Source organism: Dermacentor andersoni, chromosome 3 (genome assembly GCF_023375885.2).
Source record: "Dermacentor andersoni chromosome 3, qqDerAnde1_hic_scaffold, whole genome shotgun sequence".
Lineage (NCBI taxonomy): Eukaryota > Metazoa > Arthropoda > Arachnida > Ixodida > Ixodidae > Dermacentor > Dermacentor andersoni.
Window position 1 is genome coordinate 64,851,021 of NC_092816.1, and position 12,138 is coordinate 64,863,158.

General features: G+C 46.4%; 1 long non-coding RNA gene across 1 annotated transcript in view; it reads left to right on the forward strand.

The window, feature by feature from the left end:
* The window catches only part of LOC126546541 (uncharacterized), a 30,745-nt gene that overhangs the window by 2,658 nt on the left and 15,949 nt on the right, over positions 1-12,138 (forward strand). The window contains exons 2-4 of the long non-coding RNA XR_008614935.2: positions 4,743-4,872; positions 5,685-5,848; positions 7,979-8,073. This is a non-coding gene — a long non-coding RNA (uncharacterized lncRNA). The remainder of the gene's footprint in view (positions 1-4,742; positions 4,873-5,684; positions 5,849-7,978; positions 8,074-12,138) is intronic.

Genomic DNA, 12,138 nt, shown 5'->3' on the forward strand with positions numbered 1-12,138 from the left:
AAATAAAGAAACGATAAATTATTGGAAATGAAAGCGGATGAAAAAAACTACTTGCCGCAGGAGGGGAACGATCCCACAACCTTCGCCTTCAGGTAGCATGTGTGGATTTGTTGACCGGTTGCCTACACCGAAAAAGATCACGTTCTCGTGACGCCCGCAGGAGAAAGGATGTCCCACATCCGCCGCCAAGGTTTGTGAGTCGTGGCGCTGGCTAACACTCCCGGGGTTCTACTAGGAAACATAAATACCCAAGAAAGTGGATGAAGCCATTCCGTTGTTACTTTTAGAAAATAATCCGCAGACAGAGACCCTAGGAAGTTGTAAAGCTGAGTTGTAAAGCGATGTTCTCAAGCTTTAGCAATCTTATGTAATGATTCTAACAATTATTTTGGTCGCAGAACAACTGCGTCACTATTTATGGTCATTGCAACGAGAGCGAAGAAAACTAAAGAGGGCTTCTTTATTACCACTTTTTGATAACATATTATAGCGTTTGTCATCATGCCTATCCTTCCCTGATTAAATTGTTGTTTTAAACATAGAAGCTGCATACTTATAGTTACTCCGACTAGTAGGGCACTGATTGAAAAGAAGTTTTTTCCATGCACCTTCTTGGCGTCTGTAATCTCGTGCGCGATCACTATTCCACTATAGACTTTCAGTACCCCCTTTTGTTGATTACACTAGAAACTGATGGTAGCTTTGAAGGTTGCAAAAAGGCTAACCACTTTATTGTCTTTTTCTAGAGCGGTAAATTATTTTCAAATTTTGAATATTCCACAGAAGTCTGCGCGCGTTTATTCAAAAAAAATTGGGGGATATTTAATATCGATGAATATCGGGCGGAGGTCACTACTTGCGGCGGCATCGACTGCAGTCCACGAGTTAGATGGAAACGCCTGAGCTAGAAAATGTCAAACCTAGGACAGATCGCGATTTCAAACTCAACGAAAGGGGCAACTTTAGCATTTAGGCGTGTAAAATTCCTAACATTAACCCAATACCACAAACGTGCATACTTGGTGTGCGCACTTTCGGCCTCGTCGCCTTTTGCACCGCTCACTGCGCGTCTCTGCAGACCTTCCAAACCATAGAGTTTCCTACAAGAATTACTAGAGGGAACTCTGGCGCTAGTGTCTACGGGAGCTGCTATGCGAGCGGTTGTCCCAGCATGGGAATTATGGGGAAGTACATGGATTTGCCTAAACTTCGTCCTTTTGGCTTCAAACGGCTTTGTGACTTTGTAAACTCGTCATTTTCAACAGTATATTGCGCAATAAATAATTAAATAAACATCATTAAAATGGCCCGACGGCAGGATTCAAACACAGGGACTCTAGCACAGAAGCCTCATATTGAAACCATTAAGCCACGGACGCATGTATCGACAAGCGAATGAGACGCCCTTATGAATTTATCGCGGGCATGCCAGTGCCTTGAGACGCTTGGCGCGTTTCGATTTGGCCACCTGGACAAGCTCAATCGTTGCAATTAATAGCAATTGTACGCGTTCCTGGCGTCTTCTGCACTTCGAAGAATATAGATTGCGCCGAAATATACGACAATAAGGTTTATATAGCGTAACATACAAAGCCACAACAACGTTTGAATCCACAAGCATGAAGATCAGACAAATCCATGTACTTCCTATCATTCCCATGGTAGGACAACGACTACAGCGCCAGAGTTCCCTCTTGTAATTTTTGTAGGAAACTCTATGTTCCAAACCACGAGCGCCACGAGACGCGAGGGGCGCGCATGCGTGCCGGGTGGTCTGGGGGCTCGGCCTCGGGCATGCTCTGGGCTCGCGCTCGCCTCGACCGGCCGACTTGGCAGCGTTCTTCGGACGTGGCCATCGAACCGAGCCAAAGCCACCTAGAAAGACCAAGCGGGGACGCGTCCTTTTGTCTGGTGGTCCTCACGCTCAAAGGTGGCTTTGTCACGCTGGGCTTCGGCGTCGGCTCTTGCAGGTTCCAGGTGATATACGATGAGGGAATGGGGTTCTCACCACCTAGTGCACTTCGCTTCTGAGAATGGGGACCGGCAAGAGAGGCAGCTCCGATCACTTCGACGGGTACCAAGAGCGCCACGAGCTGACACGTAATAGTGCACACGGTGCGGATTTCTCATCGCATATCTCCCTAGCCTGAACTTGAAGGTGGCCGTACTTTATTTGCGATAGGTACGCGCTTTTACAAGGGGAAAAGAAAATTTAGCGTCCTTTCTGCAACCGCTGTGACTGCCGCTTCTTCAGAAAGAGATGTCCTCGCGACTTGGCCGGAATCGTTAGACAGTTAACGCTGAAGTTGAGTCAAAGCTTGAGTTTACGCATGAGGCGCCATATACATAGCGTGATCTGCGCAAGCCAGTTGGTAGTTACGCCACCATTGGTCTTTAAGCTAAATAATTAAGACGATAGTGGGTCTGGAGGTGCGTTTGTGCATGTTGCGGAAAAATTCAGACGTCAATGTATACTGAGCCCTAATCAAGCAACAGGAAGTCAGTGCTGGTTTCTCAAGACAAAGTCGAAGTGAAATTTCGCAGAGTATTAGTGTTGGCAACCATTGAACGCGCGAGAAAGGTATATTGCGACTCCGTAATTGGAGACATGATAACGGATTTCGGAGCGAAGACAGCGCCTTCAATTCCCCTTCCACCCAAATCGATTGTCACGCCACATTTCACCACATCGGTGCATGAAATATTTAACCACATGCATCGGCAAGCCACGTAATTTGCGCGTGAATAAAGACGTTATCGTTCTTTTTTAATGTACTAGCATTAGGAGTGTAAAAGTGGAGAAGGTGTATCTGTGCGAAGTGTGGCCAGCTGGTCACGTGGTAGATGCAGCGAGAGGATGGGAAAGCTTAGAAGAGCGCGAGATATGTAATAGTGTGCAACCTACGATGGTCCGCTCTCTGGCAAGGCGTCTCGTCGTGACCACAGACAAACCTAAATTTGTTCAACACTAAACGGACAAGATCGCGACAGTAATTTCTGTCCTACCCTGCTCTGTAAGTCACTAAATTAGACAAGTCCACGCAGTTTCCACGCATCGGGATACCTTGTGCCACAGTGATATGTGTTGCACAACGAGTAACCGCGGCAGGACCCGGTCCCCCTCTGTAGATATAGGAATTGACAAAATAAAAAGAGGCATCGACATGTTTGTGTTCATGGACATCTGAGAGTGTAACGAACGAAAGCTCTGCCTGAAAACTTTTTTTATGGACGTCTCCTCCTTTTTTGTGTGTTGACCTTATAGAAATCGTCCAAAACGGAAAGAGACATCACATCATTTGTATTTCTGGAAATGTATCTTCGATTTCACGTGAAAGTCGATCGCAGAACTCCATCTAAGATTGCTCGGGTGTTTTCGCTTATTTCGAATGCATTGTGACGCGGGCAGAGATATATAGGGTAAATGGAACCGTGTTTACTCAGCAGGAGATATGGCCGGTACAATCAGTATGGCGGAACGATAGCCTAGTCCTACTACGTCGTCCTTGCTGTTATGTCGGCGATCGCCTTCTCTGTCGCTCTCATGGCACCGTGACTCAACCCCCGACGCCGAAAGCGCCGACCCGGCGTTTACTAGATGGCGGCCGCATGGTATGGCTTGAGATGACCCACATGGACGACATCAGATGACCTGGACGACGGGGAAGCGTCGGCTGGAGCTATTTCATAAGTGACATCACTGATTTGTCGGGAAAAGCGGTAAGGGCCAAAAAGAATACCGGGAGAGCAGTTTTTCCGATAAGCCCACACTTCGTGAAGGCGTCCAGAGGAGGACGAGGTCGCCGGCAGAGAACTGGACATCGCGATGACGATTGTCATAAAGAAACATCTGTCTGGCCTGCGACTAAGAAAGGCGACAATAGGCGATCTGGCGTGTCTTTGTGGCTGTAGCTATGGCATCGCGAGCGTACCCAGACGGGGACTCGATAGCAGTTGTCAGGAGCGTGTAGAAAGGCAATGTCGTGTCTAAAGAGGATATAGAAGGGGGAGTAGAGAGCGGCGTCGTGACGTGACGAGTTGCACGCGAACGTCACATATGGGAGGGTGGCGTCCCAGTCAGGATGAAACCGACGTTTCATTCATTCATTGATTCCTTTACTGCAGAAAGCCTCAAATGAGCACTGCTTTCTGACGATGCGTTTTATTTCTCCCGTGTCACTGTAGTTGCTGTTGCGCTTGAGCGTATAGGCAAGCGCGGCAACTCTTGCAATGCTTTTGTGCAGGGGGCGGGGGGTGGCGGGGGTGTGCACGGCTGATTACGGTGTGCAGAGGGCATCGTGGGGTCCCCAAGTACGCGTGAGAGGGCATTATGGCCCTGTTCTAACGTTTTGCTCAAACGTCGTTGACGTCGCATATGTCGCCTCATGCAGCCCTGCCGTGAGCTCTTAACCACTCGCCGAAGAGACGTGTAAGGCAGCAGCAGTGGAAAAGTCAAAGGAAGAGGCAATGAAAGCTTCGGTTAAAAATAATATATATGGCACAACAAAAAACCGCAGCCGACTGCGTCCCTTTTATGTGTTGCATAAATTGCTTACCATGCGGATATCAGCAATTTACATTAAACGTTATATAGTAAATTCAGAAATTTTTTACTTTGCATAGCCTAAGGCCTTGTCCTAAACGGACTGTCAGGCAAGTATTGGTTATGCAATGTGGTCACCACTTTTCTCGACCATAATGTGAAGCTCTGCAACAACACAATTACGCTGTTATAGTTACAGGATCTGGCAGCGCATTGGGAGGGCCCATGTGAGATTCTGCTGCTGGGGACCTGTTTGCCAAGACCTGGTACCTTCGTAGCGCCATTCTACAGGCGCCTTGTGGGACTCCGAACAACGCGTCATGAACTGGGTGCGCCTGTTCATCTTTGGAATACGCAACGGTATGCGACGGAAACCCGCGCACCTCATGACGAAACGTTTAGCCAAAGTCGACCTTTCTCTCACTTGACGGCGGCCGGAGATTCCACTAGACATTGCTGCATAGTTCAGGCCAAATGGTCACTTACTAAGGTCTTGCTATTTTTGTGGTGAATGCCTCGTGTTCCGACGCTGGATAATCGTTCCTTGGACTTGCCTCCCGACGTTACTATGTGACAGGTGAACGAGGACGACGGGCCATGGGCGTCAGGAGACCGGGGAGGGACGAGACGTTGTTTATCGCAACAAGAAAACAAATTTGAACGATTTAGTTGTAATACGAGTGAAAATTTTTGATAGCCGAAGAGAGAGAGAAAACAAAAGTGTGCACAACGGAGCCGTTTATGTAGTCTCGATGTTACAACAGAAGTCGTCATGGGACCTCTGGTTGGTGAGAAGCTTGGCATAGAAGTACGTTACAGACGCCATTTCCTGTGCCCTCTGGTTTGTCTTATGCATATCAATTAACTAGCACTCATTGTGTAGTTTTTTTTTTCTTAGCAGCAGAACGAAATTGGGAAAAAGAAAATTTTCAAGGGCGACGTTTACAGAAATGTTTGTGGGGATCATTTTTCGATGCTGGCTGAAAGGCCGTAATTTCGGCTTTCCAAGGCAACTAGAATAGTGTTCTTTGTGCGAATCATTGCTAATTTTTTTAGATTGCTTTGTGGTTCACATTATTTATAGCTTTGTGTCCCATTCGGATAGATACCACAGTTTCGCTTGCCTGAATCCAATCCCCAGGCCGAGAACCTCTATGACCACAACGTCGCTCCGCTGCCGTGTACGTCGGGGGAAGTGCCCTGTGTCCACCCGTTGTGGCAGTCAGTCGCGTGCAGCGCAGATGCGCCGTTATCTGCTCGTCAGCGATTGTCGGGAACATCGCTGCATCCCTGAGGACACTGATGGTTAGTACCTACTGCATTGATCATAGAAAGAAAATTATGGGCTTAAGAGGAAGCTTTAGCTCGGGCCAAACTCCAATGACGCCTATTCCAATACTCAGATACTTAGATTTTGCCCAGATAAACTCCTCTGCCGACTTCAATTGAATTGCTTGTATTTGAGAGAGAGGTTTAATTTATAGTGACTGCAGGAAGCGGAATATTGATTTAGGATATATTGTTACCTCGACTGAAATAGAAACAGCTTGCATACGTATTTATACATCCGCATGAAAAACAGATCTCGCAGTTCTGTAAACTGTATCTGTTGCATTAAGTTACAGCTTGTGTGGATTTGTTAGAACGCTTACAAGGGTTCTTGAAACTTTGTATTTACAAATAACCAACATATCTCACGGGGATGAATAACACATCAATTTGTCCGTTTTATATCATTAATAAATGCAGTTTCGCACACTTACGATATCGCTTTCCATTGCCGAGGTAGAGATTTGTAAACTTCATAGTTTCATTCTTTTAAATTATGGAATTTCCAAAAAGTTTTGTGAAAAATTCCAGGGCTGAAATCGAAACTTAGGTTAGTCAGGCTTCATTACATATCGCCTCCCGAAAAATGCGGTTTCTGTGACCGGAATTTGATCAGGCGCCCTCGGGAGTGGCCGCGTGATTCAAATACCACTAAGCCACCACGGCTGGTATGCATACATCGGTTCATCTTTGCTAATTGCTGTGATCCTGGCATGTTAGTGTAACTACCAAACAGACACCTTCTGGTGCTTTGCACTTGCTTCGAATTTATTCTTTAATGTGCAGATTTTAAGCCCGTAGGTTTTCTGTGTATTCATTCCATCTTTATATTCAACAACCATGTGATCAAATGTATCTCAAATTTTGTCCACAGTTTTCATATTTCTGCCTACTTTTGTTCGATTGTTTCCCCCCTGGGGACCACCACCCGATTATCCACCCGATTATCGTCGGGTGGATAATTTTATCCTTTAATAAAAAGCTATCTGTGGTCTCAATTCTCTATATAACTGGTTGCGCACTCCTAATTGGCCTTTTTAGCTTTACAATGTTCTGTACTGCCTCACTGTACCACAAACCAAAAGAAGCCTACATTCTTTCTGGAAGCTTAAAGGGGTCCTGAACCGCCCCTCCTTGAACTACGTGAAAAGCGAAACGATTCTGTGGGTACCTTACGCTGCTGTGAACATCGCATCCAAATCTTTCACTCGTATGCGGCACGGCGCTTGGGGCTGGAACGTTCTTTTCAACAGACGCCTTCTCACCCTTTTTGGGACTGCCATATTTCTTCAGGTCGCACATCACTACACACAGTTACTATTGGCAAGTTGCTGACATCAATCAATAAATGTTAATTTACCATCATCTGCTCACGCTCGGCCGCACATGCTCACATAGGAATGAAACTTCGGCCATACTGCTTATCGGGATGTCGTAGGCGTCAGCGCTTGCTAATTTCGATTCGTCTAGAACACTCTACTAGCTTCGAATTAAGCGAAACCTAAACCCAGACCACATGCACGGTGTGCCTACCGCGCCTCGCGATGAATGACGGTTAGCACGTATAAAAAAAAAAAAAAAAAAAAGAAAACGCACGCCAGTGCGCGCTCACTCCCGACAGCTCGTGGCTAAACGTGCTTCGTGTTGAGCACTACGCAATGCGCACTCTGGATTTCCCTCTTGCCCATGTGAGGCAAAGCCGGTCCACAATGCACAGCACGGCCCCGTTGGAGCACAACGGCCCGCACTCCAACCCTGCTGTGCACTTACAGCTGTGCGTAACCACACACTCTGCTGCATAGCGTAAATACATCGGCTTGCCGTACGTACCACTTGCCGTACGTCGTAGGTGGAGTTCGGTCACTCTGTCGCCGCTGGCGCTCCTCTACTCTTACGTAACAGATAATTGCGGGCGAACGGAATTATTTCCTTAGTATACCCCTGCTAGGTACCGTACTCGCTCAAAGTTAATTTTAAGGCTTCAAGAAGTGTGCTTGATGGCCCCTTTAATATATAGTAGTGAACACGAGCTATTTGCTGGCTCCAAAATGACCTCCAATTTCCGCACCTTGTACAATTAATGAACTTGCCTCCTTTTTGCTGCAGGTCAGCTACACAAGGTGCAAGAACTGGCAGTCCGGGTGTTCAGAAATTTTGAGCCTGCATTGCAAGGCCGCTCGTGAGAAGTTTCGTACATTTCGGTAAGCAAGTTTTTGAAGACGGCGTCATGCTAGGGGCACCGCCTTCACTCACACAATTTGAGGGTGTGTGTATGCTCTACCTCTGGCTACCTTCTCGGAATTTAACAATTGCTTGCTAGGGAGCACAGTGGAAAGCGACGTGCAATCTTAGAGGCTGGTTATAGATCTGCAAAACGTCGAAATTACTTCTGATCTCTACAATAAACATGATTGTTTATAGTAACTGTGACACTTTGTGGTAGTACATTACAATCGACGCTATTTAACCGCGAACTCTCCTGCTGAATATTCTTAGAGGCGTAGACATAGGTTTTCTTTGGGAGCTATATTGCAATTAGCCGCAGTTCTCACCGAATAAAAGTACCCAATCAGATTGTTGCCCATCTCTACGTCTATCCCAATTCGGCTATACGGGTGACACAACTGTCAGACAACACAAAGTAGCATCCTAAGCTCGCAGACCACGTCTATGCAGGCAAAGGAAAGGGTACATGAGCACACACAGAAACCTCAAGAGATTGATTGCGGCTATCATTACAGTAACTGTGCGACACGTACTACACATTCTTAGTGCTCATAGAATATGGCTGATCAACGAATGTCAGCTTTCGCGTTTCCTTCTGCCAGAAGGTAGGGACATATAGCCAGCACGAACATTCAAGCGCGTTTATGAAGGCGATTGTCTGGAATAAGCGAACGTCTTGTACCGCGTGTAACTGCACTCGTGTCCGTGCTGCGTTCTTTTGCTTAGTAAATTTTGTCGTCGTTGTATACGTGGCTGTTGTGTGGCTTCACCTCGTATTACAGGACGTACGCGACAGTGATACGTTCGTTGTTATTCGCTAACGGCGGTATCGCTCTTGACGCGTAGAGCGGCGCACGCAACAGGCATCGCTGGGCGCACCATTTCTTACGCCGCGGTCTTGAAGGCGGCGAACATGTGAGGAGGGCTCGTTCAGATAAGTTCGGTAGAGCACATCCGGCGACCATTCTTAGCTTTGGTTACACAAAGATGTCAGTCTTCCGCCTGAGTACCGATGACAAACAAATTTATCTTTGTATTGCGAGAGAGAGAGAGAAACAACTTCATGTAGTCGCCTGCAGAACGACACCATGATTAAATGGCGCCGTGACGCGGGCCCTGACGTCTTCTCAGCGGGTGGTCTCTACTCCAGCGCGTGTTACTCCCGCGCTCGGTCGCCCTGAGGGGCAACGTTCCGTCGGTTTCGCTCGGCCTTTGTCTTTCAAGAGCCGCCGAGACCTGCTGGACGGCCCAGGTTTGGCTTTCGTGGTCGTAGCATTGTATGCTACGTATCGTATGGGTAGCATGTATTGCGAGAAAAAAATTTTGCTTTAACGAAAAAAAATATACAGAAGCGACCTGTCGGTCAGACGTGGTTTCTGCGGGAGTTGCCGCGGAAATTCACCTTATGGTTAGCTTCCAAAGAAAAGCTGTTGTGTTTACTGCTTTAAGAATATTTAGCAAGAGAGTTCGCGGGCAAGTACGATCGATTCTATCATATTTCCACGAAGTATAAGAGCTCCCGTTTTGAGAAAAAGACAAAATATGCGAAAAGGGAACGTAGCGCGAAACTGACGAAAGTTTATATATCTTTTCATCCGCTGATAAATAGAACTGACTTTTAAAGATTTCCAAGCCACGAAACTCTGCGCCGGGAAACTAGTTGTAGTTTGAGGTAAAAAGTTTGCTCTCGCTGGGGAAGAAATTCACAAGAAGAGCTAATGTTCAGGCATGTTAAAAATGAAAAAAAAATTCACATCTCTTCATAAAAAAAAAGAACAAGAGCAATCGTGGATTTTCCTATTTCCAAAATTAAGTGCTTTAACATAAGATAACGCAATATGCAAAAACATTGTCATTGAATAACACAGAGAGGAATGTGACAGAGACAACGCTACCACTGGAGCCTCAAATTGGGTAGGTGGGTGCTCGTTGTTGGCATATTACTTTTGGTTACAATATTAAAACGATCGAGAATGGTTCGAAAAGTGCTCCGTGAAAGAACAGGCAGTTCCAGTTTGAAAAAAAAAATGATATTGGCGGATCCTACGCACTGTGGGAATCGATGTAAGGGAAAGTTCGTGTGCTGTTTGCTTTGATTGAATTATGTGGCTGTATGTAATTCAATTGTTTTGTAGTTGTATGTATACATTGCATAAATACATACGTGGTCTTCACCACGTTTCGCTGCGCAGCGAAGACGCCCCCGTTCCACGCGACGCTCCTTTTGGGCCTGGGTGTACTCGACGATGAGTGCATGCTTCGGAGCCAGTTTGCTGGCGAGTGTTTTAAGTCCTCCTTCTGAACACGTGACCTGCACGTTAAGATGACAGCTTCAAGCGCTCTCTTCAGGCTGTGGACGATTGTAATGTCTAAGCTATCACAGCCCAGCTCGCGACCTGCACATCCTACCACCGGCATTTTTGTCCCATAGGAAAGCAAACACAGCACGTGCTGTACCCACAAACTGCGAAACGCTGCCACGGGGCACGCGAGCCAGACTAGGAGGCTCATTTGAAAGAAGCGAAAGAGAGCGAAAGAAGAGAGGAAAAGAAGAGAGCGCAAAAGAGTGGACCCCGTAGGGGTTACTGTGGTAAAGCACAGAGGGTCTCCAGAGGGTCTGCAGGTAACTGGTTTCATGCGCTTCTCGGAGTTAGCCTCTTCGCATTCACGAACATAAGGGTGAAGGCTGGAGGACATTGAATGAACTATTTCAAGGCGCTAAGCTGCGAAATATGAAACGTCCAGTGACACCAATCGTAAGACACAATGAAGTGCCAGGAGAAGTGCCATTTAACATGCTGGTGGCTAACATTAGGCTTTGCATGGGAAGTGCTTCAACCAGCTCCCCTACCGTCAGTATCAGAATTCTCTTCTGTTTCTTTCGTGTTCTGCCATGGGAATGCCCTCTGCAAAATCGTAGGACCATGCAAGCAGCAGACGAACTTATTTGGGTACGGTGCATTTCGAATAGAAGCTTTCGCATTGCAGGCAGCGGGAATGGTTAGTGGTGGTTGTGGCGTCCAAATCAGAGAGTAGTATGGCGGATTACTTTTAGAGACAGATTTGACTATATCAGGTTTCCCATTAGAGTTGTTTGTGACGAATAACTAGGTGAAGAGGAAAGGAAAAAAAATACTTCCTTTGTTCATTATGCTTGCGTTCTTTCAACTCCCGTACTACATTCGTCAAATGGTTGTAGAGCAATATACGTATAGCGAAGGCAAAGGTTACCACGTTTGTTCATCCAGCCGGCCATCCAAATTGAATTTTAAATATTAACAGGCGACACATTGGGAACTTTGCTTACGCATAACCCATAAACCATAACCCATTTTAGCGAAATATTCGCAGGGTGCCTAATCTAGTTCACCGAAGGCACGGTACTACGAACCACGTGCAACGCATGAACCGATATGAAAACGTGGGTTCAACAAATATTTTGGGACCTACTAATTCACCGAAATTATAGCTTGGCCACAAATTGCACTTCTCCCTATTTCTGCCAAATATAAATCCTGTGTAGCGCAGAATTCTCTCTCGGCTTTGGGAAATACAACTCATTCCCACTCTAATAGACCTTCAGGAATTTCTTTGCAGAGACAGCATTTTGTCCACAAGCATTTCGCTCCATATACAGTTTCTGCATAGCGTTTTCCCCCCTATTTTCGCTTCAGAAACATTCGGTGCAATTTGTTGTTGCGGTTCAGCGGGATAGATATCGCGCTGCTCATTGAACTCACTCATAACGCTCGGGAACATTTCAGTAACTCATTTATTGCAAAGGCCGTAATTGCCGGACAGTCTTTATTACTTGCCTGCAGTTACACATAACGTGTCTCCTTGTCACCAAGTATAAAGAACGTGATTTTTTATTTCACCGAGAACGGTAACTCCCACAACATACCTTGTATAACGCTAAATATATGGGGGAAGGGGGAAGGACGGTTGAGTTACTTGCAACATGTCCACTTAGCCTGCGAACATTTAAGTTTGGGAACACATCCAACTTACTACACTCTTAAACAAATGTACAGGCTTTG